Source organism: Cajanus cajan, chromosome 10 (assembly GCF_000230855.2).
Source record: "Cajanus cajan strain Asha chromosome 10, NIPB_CcT2T_4, whole genome shotgun sequence".
Taxonomy (NCBI): domain Eukaryota; kingdom Viridiplantae; phylum Streptophyta; class Magnoliopsida; order Fabales; family Fabaceae; genus Cajanus; species Cajanus cajan.
In genome coordinates, this window is record NC_138526.1 from 47,810,330 (window position 1) to 47,825,967 (window position 15,638).

General features: G+C 27.5%; 1 pseudogene across 1 annotated transcript; it reads right to left on the reverse strand.

Annotated features, from left to right (window-relative positions):
* Positions 1–2,938: 2,938 nt before the first annotated feature.
* On the reverse strand, positions 2,939–5,205 carry LOC109805678 (protein NRT1/ PTR FAMILY 2.7-like; annotated as a pseudogene). The gene is made up of 2 exons (XR_014429968.1): positions 4,799–5,205; positions 2,939–3,859 (listed from the first exon to the last, which is right to left on the reverse strand). The product of XR_014429968.1 is annotated as a protein NRT1/ PTR FAMILY 2.7-like (transcript).
* Between the last annotated feature and the right edge of the window lie 10,433 nt (positions 5,206–15,638).

Genomic DNA, 15,638 nt, shown 5'->3' on the forward strand with positions numbered 1-15,638 from the left:
AATATGATTTTACATATATTAAGAGAGCTAATTAATTATATTTAATTTTTATAGTTTCATATAAAATTATATTTTCTAAAATATATTTAATACATTTTCAAATTAATGTAACAAAGTAATATGTAATTTTCAAATTTTCAAAAAACTTATAGGCTTGACTTATACACTAATTTTTTTTTAATTTCACTGTTGGAACGTTATTTTATTTTATAGGATTTACGGTTGGTAACATTTTTTTTTCCCGCTTAAAGAATAGAGAGGTGCGGAAGACAAGTCTGCAAGGGCACTAACCGCGTGTTTGAATTCGCGCCAATAATCCACGTCTTGACGAATTTGACGAGGAAGCAAGTTATGATAGCTTCTTATTTTCACGTTTTGTACGCACGTCGAGTTCCGTAAACGTCAATCCAAACACGGGCTAAAAGAAAAAGGAAGCACCACGAAGACGAAAGAAGATCCAACGAATTACACACGTTTGACATAGGAACTTCCAAATTAGCAGATTTTGGGATATACTGAGTGAGTATGTCACTATAATTATACCATGATCACTACCATAATACAATATGCCAAATTGTCAATCATGCATCATCGTCTCTTTTTTATTCTATACCATACAACCCGCGTTAAATGATATATACAAGTGTCGTGTGAAACTGTTAGGGGACAAGGACAACCATTGTTTTGTGTTCATTATTAGAAAGAAATTAAAATGAAGACGAAATTCTGAGTTCTGTCTAAAAATAAATTAGTTTGTGACTAATTTGATATATGATTTATTATTTACAAACACTTATTTGGCACTCTTTATTATTATTATTTTTATCATATTTTATATCACTAATTATATTTCTATCGATTTTCTTTATTCTATTTCTTTATTTTATCAGTGTTGATGGGCATATGTGTTAGGAAATATCACTGTTAGAATAGTGGATTAAGCCTAACTCAACCCTACAAAACCGGCTTGTAAGTATGTCACTATAATTATATCATGATCACTACCATAATACAATATGCCAAATTGTCAATCATGCATCATCGTCTCTTTTTTATTCTATACCATACAACCCGCGTTAAATGATATATACAAGTGTCGTGTGAAACTGTTGGGGGACAAGGACAACCATTGTTTTGTGTTCACTATTAGAAAGAAATTAAAATGAAGACGAAATTCTGAGTTCTGTCTAAAAATAAATTAGTTTGTGACTAATTTGATATATGATTTATTATTTACAAACACTTATTTGGCACTCTTTATTATTATTATTTTTATCATATTTTATATCACTAATTATATTTCTATCGATTTTCTTTATTCTATTTGTTTATCTTATCAGTGTTGATGGGCATATGTGTTAGGAAATATCACTGTTAGAATAGTGGATTAAGCCTAACTCAACCCTACAAAACCGGCTTGTAAGGTGAGGGTTGCTTTCCACTTATATACTATTCAATTGTCTAATCTCTAGTCGATGTGGGACTTGAGTTTTTCCCAATACACCCCATCAGGCTTGGTACGTGGATAAATGGTGGGTGACCCTTTTTAATGATCTAGGATTGGCGGGACTTGGGTTTTTCCCAATATACCCTCTCACACCTATGAGGCATGCATCAATGGTGGGTGGTCCATTTTTAAAATGGATTTAAATGGCTCTGATACCATGAAAGAGTCTTGGCAGAGAGGAATAAAGGAAAAACAACTCAGTTTGGGAATTTCTCTTTGATTCATTGATCAACACACAAAACAAAAGAATACAAATTCAACTATATATAATAGTTGAAAACGAAATTTAATTATAACAGAAAGCTAATAAACTGATATCTAATTATCTAATTGAATTAATTTCTAACAAATTCAATTATAACAGAAAGCTAACAGATTAATCCTAATAATCACTCTTCTAAAAACAAACAAAAAAATCCCTATCACGTTTATATAACACGTTTGTATCATTTCATATGACATCTTTGTCCTATATAAAATCTCAATCCTTGATTAAAATTAAAAGAAAGAAAATATAAATAATAAAACAATAACATGAGACTTTGATGGTAAAAATTTCCATGATAGAAAATTCAAGTGAAAATTTCTCTTGAGAAAATTTATTCCCATATAGGACACCCTTGTTCCATTATCTCTAGGTCACCTACCACAATACTATTTTTTTTTGTGTGTAACAAAAAGTTTAAATTAAAAACAAGACAAGAACTTATGTATGATTATAATCAACTACCAATCTCTTTAAAAAAAATTCAGTTGGATTAAAAATCATTTTCAGCAAAAATTCACATGAAAATATATAAAATACAAATAAAATTATGATTAGTCAGAAAAATAACAATATATTGTGGGTTAGCTTGATTATACAACTAGCACACTATGAACAGTCAGCAAAACAAAAATATATTTTGAATTGGCCGGATTATACAACTAGCACACTGTTTAAAAAGAGTACACTTTCATTCAAGGTTTCGCATTCATATATTTATTGCAATGTTTATGTTTTAGGCAAGGACACGAAAAAAAAATGTAAAATAGATGTAAGAAGATATGTATAATTAATTAATTAATTAATAATTATTTTTTTATTCATTAAGAATTTAAATTTAAGATCGTGTATATATTATTTTAAATTTATTTGCTATTAGCTAACAGTACTATTAGTTCATAACCATTTAACTTTTAGCTAAGAGATTATGTACCAACTAAAAATTACCCGTATACATAATTATTTAATGAAAAAAGATGAGGAGACATTTACATTCTAAGTGACACTTAGAGAGATAATGAGAAAGAAATGTACATGAATAGTGATTAACATTCGCTCCAAAATGCGGAGTATAAAGAAAAGAGACAGTGAGAAAATAAAAAGATAAAATTATGATAAATTATATGATAAAAAGGGAAAAAAAGGGAATAAAAATGGGGTAGAAATGAGATGAAAGAGATAGTGGATAGATGATTATAATTTTTCAACCTATATATAACAATACGATATGATGTATTAATTCAGGTACCATTACTCTAACTTGTTTCAATCCAATGCCATCTCCTCTTACACTTTTGAACGGTTATACAAAGTTTAACACACCAAGTAATATACAAAGTTGATGCCTCCCACTACAACCAACATCCAGTAAAAATTATCTATCCTTCCCTGATTCATGTCATCGGGTAACCAATGAGTACTCCTACGAACTTGATTAATTAATAATGCTGTACTAAGGTAAAAGGATATCCCTATAATCATGGAAATCATAGCAGTTGATGTGCTCTTCAGTGACTGAGGAAGTTGCTGGTAGTAGAATGCAAGTTGTGCTCGAAAATGAAACGATTCTCCCATTCCAACCAACACCAATTGTGGAAACAACCATAGAATAGACATAGCCATTGTGGGATTGGAATGAACCATCTTGAGCCTCTTTGATTCAACAATAGCTGAGACAACCATGCCTAACACATTGAACATGTGGCCTACTCCGATTCGTTGGAGAGTAGTGGGAGATTACCATTATTCAACTTGTGCCATGCAGGCCACACCACCCTATCAAGAAAGAAAAGGAAAATGGATGTGGATATTAAGGGTATATATGACTATAATGGAACCAGCTGGGAATTTAAAATGGGGTCCTATTTGACGATCCATGACCAATGCTTGAAGCACTTTCTTGCTTCCTTGGACTGCTATTGGAGTGGATATATAGGAACACGCTTGAACTCCACTGTGGCAAGATTCCAATAATGGATTTGAAATCTTCCACTTGTTTTTGAACTGTGCATAGTCTCCACGGTTTGTCAATTGAGGCATCTAATTGAAGGTCTCCATCTGTTATAAGAGCTGCACGATTGAATAATCTGCATTTGCATGTAGGGCCACTATAGTTAATTAATTGGTTATTGAAGATTTCTTTATTCAATTCACTGCAAAAAAAATAAAATAAAAAAATACACACACATCAATTGACACATACGATATGACCTAAAGTCCACTACCACTAGCCTTCTATCTTAACGTACAACTCAATATTAACTATGACCTGTTACCAGATGCACCACAAATATATGTCTCCGCTGTGAAATGGATTTTACCAATAATTAAAATTTTAAAAAAGCATGGTGCACCATGATGTTGGCTTTAGTGGAAAATATTCAGATATCTTTTGACTTTAGATGATGTCTTTAGTCTATCTTTAATTTATAGACCCTATAATTAAATGGTTTGTTCGTTTTTCAGTCTATCTGGTTTAACACGATTAATTGAGGGCAATCTTCTAACACCCTACTGTTTTTGACACGTACAAATCTATCAACACCGCTGCTTTTTGTCTTGTATATGAATATTTGATGAAGCAAACTTGGAAAAACAGTTGTACACTGAACTAATCTTTGATGACTTGGATATCAGTGTGAAATATCTGCTTGCCAAAGAATAATATATGTCAAAAAATTTATAATTATCTTGATTAGAGTCTTTCATTTTAATTATATATTTTCTTTTAATAAGATTTAAATACAAGATCTTAGAGTTTTTTTTGTTTTCGTGTCACATTTAATAGAACATGAATATATTTAAAGTTAATAATTCTTATTTTTCCATCAATTTGATGTTTTGGATGTAAATTTAGTGAGAAACATAGATCATAAATGTAAATCCAAACATACACTATCAAAAACACAACACCGAATCGAATCCACTTAACTCAACAACTTATTATAATATTCTAAACTAATGTACTAAAGACAGTGAAGGTAGAGTAACAACAATTGCAATAATCTTAACTTAGTAGTTAGTACCTTAATCTTTCTCCTGGAGTTGAAGCAGGTTGCACTAGAACTTTCTCATTATAGTAATCCTTTGGTGTGGAGGAAAGCTGAGATTTCCATTTGCGGATAGATGCAACAAGAACACGAGCCAAAACCACGAAAACACTTCCTTGTGGGTTATCAGGTCGATAAAATCATATGCCAAACCCCTAACCCCAACTCACATTATCTTGGACATAGAAAACACCTGTCATGGACACAATAGAAGCAATGTACCAAGTCAAAAAGAACCAGTTGAAGAACATCTCCTGATGCTTTGTCTCGTTAAATTGATTTGCTCCCAACGTTGCCGTTGTGAAACGTGCACCCCCAAAACCAATTGCACACAGCGCTATGCCCCCATATAGAACTGCATGTTGAAATTTCGAAGGGGGGATTCATAGGTTTGATCCATTGCTGCATGGATCAGGCTTCAACGACTTGATAGTTGTTGTTAAGACTATTATAACTGTACCCTGAAAATATCAAAGAAAGTAAAGAGATAGACTTAAAAGGGTGATCTGATTCAAAAGAAAAAGAGAAAAAGAAATACACATCAAGTACAAAAATTAGAGTTCGTTGGACGCAGGTTCTCTACTCTTACAAATTTATTGCATGAAATCGTATCCATTAAAATTAATTTATATATCTTAAATAATAAGAAAATATATATAATTAAAAATATTTATAACAAAAAAAATCTTCATAAATTATAATTAACTAATGCATAAGTTAATTAAAAGTTATTTTTTAAATTTTTTTAAAATTCATAAATTAATTTATACATAAATGAAATCACATATAATTAATTAACACATGTAGTTAAAGATCTAGTTTAAGTTTGTGTTGTTTTAACATGTTATTAGTATTCTGTCCGATAGTATTAGGAGTGTTTTTTTATTCTATTATTCTTTTACCAAAAAAAAAATATGTATTTTGGGAGAAATTTCTTCAAAAGGAAACTAAATAACAGTAGAATATTATAGGTATTACTAAATGTTTTGGAACAAAATAAGGGAGAATGTGTAGCAGACAGAAAGAAAGTAAGCAGCAAAAGGGTTGCATATAATATATAGGAGGATGAGAGAAGTTAGCAGGAAAGAAAGAGGAGCAGAAAGGAGGGCGAGAGTGAAAGAGTGAGCGAGGATTGCAGCAAGAATGGGAAATAGAGAGGGATTAAAACCTGAGCAGTGGTGATGCTCTTAATATTGAACTAAAGAGTGAGATATACAATCAAGTTTCCTATTATTCCAGCTGCAGCAATGGACATCTCTGTCATTGAACCTCAACAATTAACGAATTTATTAATATCCAATAAGAGCATGCTTTGAGTGTGGATGCATGTGGGTGCAAGACAAACTGAGAAAGAGCTTGCTATTCACCTTCTCTGCTTCTCCGATCGTCTCTTCCATTCTTGCACTACTTCCACTTTTCTTTCAAAACTCGATAGCCTTTTATAACAACATCTATGTACCTTTGTCTCCTGATAAACGAGAAATTTGAAACTCCCACTGTCTCAATGTCTATGCATCACTACTCAAAATTTAGTTTACACTAGTACCATATGTAGCTTATATCAGTGATCATGAAAAACGTTTATTGATCATCATATGTAACTAAGTTTCTTAATTGTGGTTAAAAACTTTGTTCTACAACATGAAAAATTAACATAATACACTTAATATTGATTTCTATCGATATTAAAATAATATTTAATAAAAAAATATATATTATGAATACAAATTAATTTTTAATTATCAATTTTTAAAAGTTATAAGGACTATATTCATAAATAAATAAAAATTTACACTAGAATAAGAAATAGAATAAAAAAATAAATAAGATACAAGTGATGGATATAATAGTTATATGGTATGATTTGATAAGAAAAAGAGATTAAAAAAAAAAATACCAGTTATCATTCATATGATATGATATTTGAAATTAGGTGTGAGCAGAAATCCGAGGACCCGCATGAAAAAATAGGTGTTCAGGTTAAATAAAGTTTTATATTTTTATTTGTGTAAGCATGTCATGTCATAATCAATTCATATACAATTGTAAAACAATAGTTATATTACCTCTGTAATCATGCTAAAGTGTGAAGCACTAAAGCATTGTTGCACATCTTTATGATTCATGAAGTGTATTGAAATATGTTTTTAAATGTAAATAACATGTGTTCACATAGATGATAAAGTAATTACAAATTGGTTGTAGAGTTTGAGTCTTCGAGGTGTCATCTTTGTTATTTTATTTCTTTAACCTAGAAAGTTGGTTGGTAGAGAAATAAACAAAGATACATTTTATTTATACGGAGAAACCCATATAAGATTTTTTCAAGGGAAAAGACGATGTACAGTGGCTTGACATCAAATTCCTCTTTCTTTCTTTGTTTTTCCCTCTTATGAATGATGTGTTGTGTTATGATGAAGATAGTTCATACCCACTAAAAACCCATCTGAATAACTCACCGCACCTACTTATCCAAACCCGACATGTTGGTAGTCTTCCTTGGTGGAAGTGGTTTAAGTTATTCTAATAATTTTAGACAATAATAAATTGGGTATTTTTTACATGAATTTGACTGTACCTATCCAGTGCTCATCCCTATTTAAAATATTTGAGTATTCAAACATCATTACTTTTAATATAATTGATTTTTACTTTCATCTATAATAAGTTATTAATATTTATTTTTGTTGTTGATGAGATAATATTCAGATAATTTTTCAATGAAAATATAGTAGGAGAACTTAAGATATAATTAATTAACTTTCTTTCTTAAGTTAAAAATATCTTAGACACTTTAATTTTTTAAATTTTAGATAAGAAATTTTTTATACAAGTTAATTTTTGGTTGCAGAAAAATCTCATTTCATTTTAATTATCTTAATATTTTTTCTATAAATATTTATAGATAAATTTATTTAAATTATATATATCAAAATAATGGGAGACACTCATTTTTTTTTATTTATATAGAAATTATAATAATAACTATGATAACCTAGCTCGGACACACACACATGTGTGTGTTTGTTTTATATTAAACTAGGTTCAAGAGTTGATGCATTAGAAATATATATTAGCAACTTGGAACGTTCATTGCAATTTTTTAAAATTTAATATGTAAATTTAATATAATTTTAAAAATATTTATTTTACTCATTTGAAACAAATAAATAAATTTAATTAACTTTAAACAAACCAACAACATATGATTAGAATGAAAAATAAATTACAAAAAAAAAATTGTTTGACAATTTGATTTTTGCTCTTACATATCCTGATTATTTTATTTTTGCCTTTATGTATTATCTGGTTTAATGAGAAATTTAAGGACATGTAGCTCTTTAAAAAGTTGTATGCTGGATTTTTCTTATTAATTTTAGTATAGGGTTTAGGGTTTTGAAATTGAGTGTGTTAAAGGAAGGGGAATCATATGTAAAATTAATATAATTTTAAAAATATTTATTTTACTTATTCGAAACAAATAAATAAATTTAATTAACTTTAAACAAACCAACAACATATGATTAGGATGAAAAATAAATTACAATTAATTTTTGTTTGACAATTTGATTTTTTCTCTTACATATTCCTGTTGATTTTATTTTTGTCTTTATGTATTATCTGGAGTAATGAGAAATTTAAGGACATGTAGTTCTTTAAAAAGTTGTATGTTGAATTTTTTTATTATTAATTCTAATATCATTAAGTTGTCATAATTTTTTTTTATTATCAAGTAGTATATTATTTTGTTGAACACTGAAACAGTTTTTCTCAAAAATTAATAGCTATCAAAGTGAATATTCTCTTTCAGTTTGAGTTGTTTTTTTTTTTTTTTTTTTGCATTTATAAGAGTTATACTTCAATCTCTAACCACTTAATTAATGCAAATCTTTGGTCACTCATATCAATTCAAGTTGATAAGAAAATAATAATGAATATTAAATTAATTTATTATTAATTTTAGTATCACTGAATTCTCACAACTTAAATGTACTTCATTCAATTATAGGGTTAACAAGCATCCTGTCCAATTCAATCCCTCTTTATTTTTTTAATAAGAAAGTAGCAATGATAATAATTTATTCTCAAAGATAAATTAAAAACTATCAAGATCACAACTCAAACCTCTCAAATTCAAGTTACTTGAATAACTAAGCTTATTTTTTTTCCTGAACATGATTAACTAAGCTAACGCACTTAAATTCAACCTTTTCTTTGTAAAATTATTAAGTCAATAAATAATTCACTGCTTACGGGAACAAACAAATGTACTAAATAAGTAAATATATAGGAGATCGATTCATGTTAATTTTTACTTTCATTCCTATATTTTTTTTATCATTTTTAATATTGTTTAGAAAATATAACATGAAAATATAAAAATAATAAAAGATTAAAACATGATTGGATGATATTGATTTCGAAATTAATTATATCGTTAGATGTTGATGTATTATCGTTATGATTTTTATTTTGATTAAAATTTTTAATTTTGAGGAATCAATTCACATATAATCAAATGACAACAAAAATAATTTCAAAAACAATTTCAAAATTCATTAAATTAAGTGGTTCGAAACTTGTATTTATTAACTATGTACGATAAATTGATAGTTGTCTTAAGTATAGAGTTGCTACCGGAGGGATCATACCTAGCTACTTTGTAAGAAACAGTTGTATCTCCTTATAAAAAATGACAACCAAGAAATAGCTTAATATTATTTTTTAAATTAACTTGCAATTTATTGCATTGTTTTATTTTGTATTTGCTTCTATTTTTGTGTAGTAAGATTATTTGGGCTTTGTATCAAAGTATACAAAAATGAGTTGATTGATGATATATACACCTCGTTTTTTCTATAAGTACACCTCCTTTTAAAAAAAATAATTAAAATTTCAAGATATTCTTAATTTTTTGTTTTAAATTTTTTAATTTTACATCTACAATATTTAATTTAGTACTTTTTTCTCACATATATTTCCTCCTTTTTTCAATTTTTACATGCACCCTTTATTTTTCCTTCACCCACCTATTTTGGTAACATGTGAAAATTGAAAGAGAAAAAAGTGTGTGAATAAGAAGAAGAAAGTAACAAATTAAAAGTTAAAAGTGTAAAATTAAATTTTTTAAAAAAAAATTATAATATTTTATAATTTTTTTAAAAAGGAGATGTACTTATAAAAAAAGGAGGTGTATATATCATGAGCCAAACGAGTTTAATGCATAGAATAAACCCAATCTCGTTGGGCTCCTTACAGAATGCGCTTAGAAGACGAGTCCGGTGCTTAACCTCTAGAGGGATTGGTATTTGGTATTGGCACCCCTAATTGCTATATAAATTCTCACAACTTTTTCATAAATTTATTTTTGACAAAAATAACTCTGACATTTAACACCCTACAATACAATAAAAATAAATTTTCATTATGGATGAGATACACGATGAAAAAAAATATTTTTATTGACTAGTGAGTGTGTTTTCCAATGGAAACATTTATGTTTTACATTGAATCGTGAAATCATGTTTTTTTTAGTATCAATTAAAATAATTACGACACATATTACTATTTTAAAAATAATTAAATTAATTATGATATAAATTACTTATATAATAATTAATTTGATAACTATTAAAAAATGTCATAATTATGGCACATTTTTTCAATAGTCATCAAATTAATTATTATACAAATTAAAGGTCATTTATATTAATATGCGCGGTAATTATTTAATTAATATTAAAAAATCATGGTTTAACGATTCAATGCGAAACATAAACAAGTTTACTGGTATTACAGTCTAATTATTTTGATTATTATTAAAAAGTATAATTTATATCGCAAATAAATTGATTAATATTAAAAAAATAATTTGTATATATCTATTTTTTTTTCTAGTTGTGGGTTTAAACTAAATTGAAATCTTCATTGTTGTTGTTAAGCAAAGGTTTTGGGTTTCGACGAAGTGCAGCTTTTGGAAAATATGTTGGGGTTCCCTTCCACTACCATAACATCTTGAACAAAGTGACGCAACGTATGAGTAGTTGGAAAAGAAACAATTTGTCCATGGCTGGCCAAGTTACACTTTCAAAATTTGTTTCGAATTCCTTGGCCTCTCATAGGAAAAACTCTTTTCAATGGAATGAGATTATACACGTTTAAAGATTTTTAATGAACACACTTTGTAATTTATATATATATATATATATATATATATATATATATATATATATATATATATATATATATATATGAGGAGAAATATAATAATATTGGTGTAACTTTTACTAAGTATTACACAATTCAATAACTTTATATTAAATGTGAATTTTGCAAATTCAACTCTTAGATTGAAAGTTTTTACTCTTAGATTATATATGTAAAATTTTATATTAATTATAGATGATTTGATACTTCATTCTTCTAAAACAAAATTAACGTAATATATATATTTCAAAATATACTAAAATATGAACATTTTGATTACCTTCAAGTTATTGTTCAATTTTAACAAAATTTGATATAAACATATAAAGTGATATATGAACTTTCAATCTAACAGTTGTATATTTACAATTCACATTTAATATAAAGTTATTGAACGGTGTAATACTTAGTAAAAGTTACATTCGTGTTGTTATTATAACCCTTGGACATGATAATTTCATTTTTAAATTCTACTATTTTAAAAACTTTCACAAATACTTCATTTTTCAATTTATTATAAATTTTCCATTCAAACAAAACATTTTATCTTTAGACATTTAAAATTTTTCAAAAAATAAAATAAATTATTTTATTTAAATTCTTAAAAATATATATCAATAAAATTTTATAAATCTAAATAATATCTTAAATATTAGAAATTCCTAAAATAACTTCCTGAATTTATACTTACCCAATTTATTTGAAATTTGAATTACTTATCCAACACCTTCATATACCTTGCAAACTTCATACCTTCCTAGATCCTTGGGTGACGAAATCGAAAAATGCACTAGACAATTTGCATGGGGAAAGGATGAGAATACCAGAAAAATTCATGTAGCTCGCTTGAAGACTATCTCACAACCTAAATAGTTAGGTGGATTGGGCATACATTCCATGCTTGAGACCAATACAACGTTTTTAATGAAAGTAAATTTGGAATATTTGCACTCAAGAGAGAATCCTTGTGGGTTCAAGTAATTCAATCCAAATATTAGTGTGGTGAAGACATCACCCCCAATAAATCTATGTCGCAACATTTCTCTAACCTCTAGACAAGTGTTTGTAAAGTCTGGCTACATTTTTTTTTAACCAAAATCACCCAGAGAATAAGAGATGGAAAATTAGTTACCTTCTAGAAAGGATCTATGGTTGCCTAGTTTTTCATATTTATCTAGTGTAGCCAACCATCCAATACATTTTGAGGAATGACTGCAAAGGTTGCTAACTACGAAGGATGGCAAATGAGATTGGAATGAGATCCATTATTATCTTCTAGATGAGGTGATAAGAAAGCTTCATGTACATCCCTTTCCCATCTTATACGAGGTAAGAAGGAAGATGAGTTGGACTCGAGAGCTATTCTCTTTTAATGGAAACTTTTGGGTCAAGTCTCCCTAATAATTGAAAGGCCTATCTAATCCCAAACCACTTGTTATTCGTTTATGGGAGGATTGTTCTCAACAACTTGTTTCTCACTTGCTTACTAACACAATAGGTGTCATTTGTGCTCAATGTTAGTTATTATTTTTGCTATTTTTTTTCTTTTTTGAATGATAAAAAAAATATGATCTTTTTTTTTATCACTTCCTTTCTTCTAAAATTGTTCTTATTTGTTGTCCATTAAATTTCTTCCTCCTTGTTGTATACATGTTCCCAAAGTTCTACTTCATCCTTTTTTTTTTTTACTACATATATCAAATCCTCGAATTTATTTATTTACTATTCAATAGATCCAAACGAAATGAATATTTATTTAATTTTGATGTCACATTATCAATGTCTACCAATCCAACTCCCTAAATTAACTTTTATGCTCAAATTATGTAATTTAAGTTATATTTCATCATTTTAAATAAAAAGTAATTCATGAAAATTAATTACGCTTCTATTTTTATTTTTATTTAGCATTAGGAAATATTAAGATAATAGTACAAAATATTAATAATTTAATACTTTTATAAATAACATAATTGCAAATGAATTAATTAATAAATGATCAATGAAATTTAAGGATGTAGAATTGTCTGTCAGTTTCATTTAATAATTTTTTTTTAAAAAAATACTAAAGTGGAGAGTAAATACTTTACAAGGTTCTTAAATAAAAAATAAGTAATGAATAAGTAGAATTTATTTAAAAACCTCAAATAAGTACTATACTAAGTTGTAGATGCTCTGAGTATCTCTTGCCTACAGTGTTGTATATAACAACCCGACAAATCATCGCACTTTCTATCGAAGATCAACATCTAAATGGAAGAAACATCATACATAAAGTAAAATGTATGAGAGATACACATATACAATCCAGTACATAACTATATACATCAAATAACATACAACTACAAACACTCTCTATATAACTAGTCGAGGATTCTAAAATATGACTCCATCGGAGGAATCACACAAAACAACTGCCATAGTACAACACACGACTTAACAACTTACAAAAGAAACAACATATACAATAACATGACAAAACAACAAAAGTAATGATTAGCAATAGTACAACACACGACTTAACAACTTATTCAAAATTTGCCAACTTTATTATAATCGACAACACAAACAAAATATTAGCATCTAATGTGTTGTCACGCATGTCAATTAATAGAGATCTCCTACAATTAAAGTTGAGCAGTTTAAGTGACTTATTCACACCAAATCATAATGTTATACCTAACTTAATCAAGTCAGTGTTAGGTCTCATAAGAAAGCTAAGTATCGACAACTTAGTTTGATTATTTCAACTTTTAAAACATTTAAAACCTGTATTTTTTTAGATACTCCTCTATGAGCATACACCAAGAGAGAAAGAGAAACTATTGAGTTTTCATGTCCATTTTGTTAGATTGCACATTCAATGTTTCATCTACTATGTCCATGTCTTCTTCTTCTTTTTTTGTGTGTGTAATTGATATTTAGCAAGCGGCATGTTGTTGGGTTGTTATAACAAGGTTGTGGAGTAATGTTGGATTAGCTTTATTGGATTTGGCATGGATAGGCACAGCATTATGTGTGCTTCCGTAACATACTTAATTCCCTACATTTTAAATCGTATATATTTTTAAAAATGCACTTATTAAAAGATATAGATATAGAATGTAATTATAAATTAATTAAATAATTAATTGTAATGACAATGAATAAGGACATTTTAAATTAATAATTAAATTTTCTTAATTTTTAAAATAAAAATATAGATAATTTAAAATGTGAAAATTACGAAGAGGAAAGAACATTATAATAGTATCAAGCTGGTTCTCAATTTCAAGTGAGAAATGACAAACAAAAGGGCACATCGTTTTCAAATAGTACTTTTCATTTATAATAAGTACAAATGGGATAACCAAAAACGAAATTGACATAGTTTGTACTGAACTACTCATCACGCATTCTTTCTTAAGTGATAATGTGAACATAATTATTAGTTGGGATTCATCTTCAAATGAAATGGAGGAGAATAGGAGAATCAATTATTTATTATTCGTTAGTAACTCATGTTTTTTCATTTAACCTCTTGTTTTTTTTATCTTTATTTCCAAAATAAAATATTAAAAATATTTTTCTTATTCCTCTGATAATTTTTTATTTGTTTTCCTATTAACTACAGTTTCTCGTTATTATTATTTTTTTAATTTCTAAATGTCACAATTCTCGCGTTAGTTACTCCAAATCTGACAAGTTTTAGGGTTTATCCCTTTAAAATAGTAGATAAAATCATAAAATAGAAAAACTGTGTCATTTAAAGTAAAGATGATAATATTAATAAATAAGATTTGGACCGGATATTAGAGTATTCAGACCCATATCCACATTTAGGAAAGTGACCCTTAATCGGATCCATCATCCATGTATGCATGAGAAGCAACTTTAATTTATTGCTATTGCCCATACTTTAGATTCACAGTCTACATTTTTTCTTTAAATGCAGTAGTTTAAAGCATCTTCCTTGTACAAGTAGGAAAACTATTATTTTAATATGAAAAATACCTAAAGATCTATTGAATCCTAGTTATAAAATCTAACAAATATGTAATTATATTGTTATTATATATAAGTATAGATATGGATCGGATCGGATACAATATTACTTAGAAAAGCATCATGCATGAAAATTTACAGGTCAAAGAAGAAGAAAGAAAACTAATAACAGAAAGATTATTTCGTAAGATTTCTTTTTTAATAAAAAGTCATTTTAAAAAATGAGAAACAAACTAAAATGATTATGAATTTTTAAAAACCAAAAACTTAATAGAAATTATAAGGGTGATATTGTACTATATTTTATTTCGTCTTACATGTATATTTACTTTCCTTTTAAAATTTTGGAGTATGAGACAAAATCAGTTTATCATTTGTTATCCTTATTATCATATGATTATTACCCAAACAATTAGTTAAATAAACATGTTTTATTTCACTGTGAAATATTAAAAATAATAATATCATCATTTACCATTTCATGTCGTTGTAGCCCATGCATTTTAATCATTTCATTTTCTATTCCATCTCTTTTACTCTTTATGATAATAAGTGCATCAACTAAAAGACAAAGTTGAAAACAACAAAAAAAAAAATAGAAAAAAAAAGAGGCCAACCATCTCAA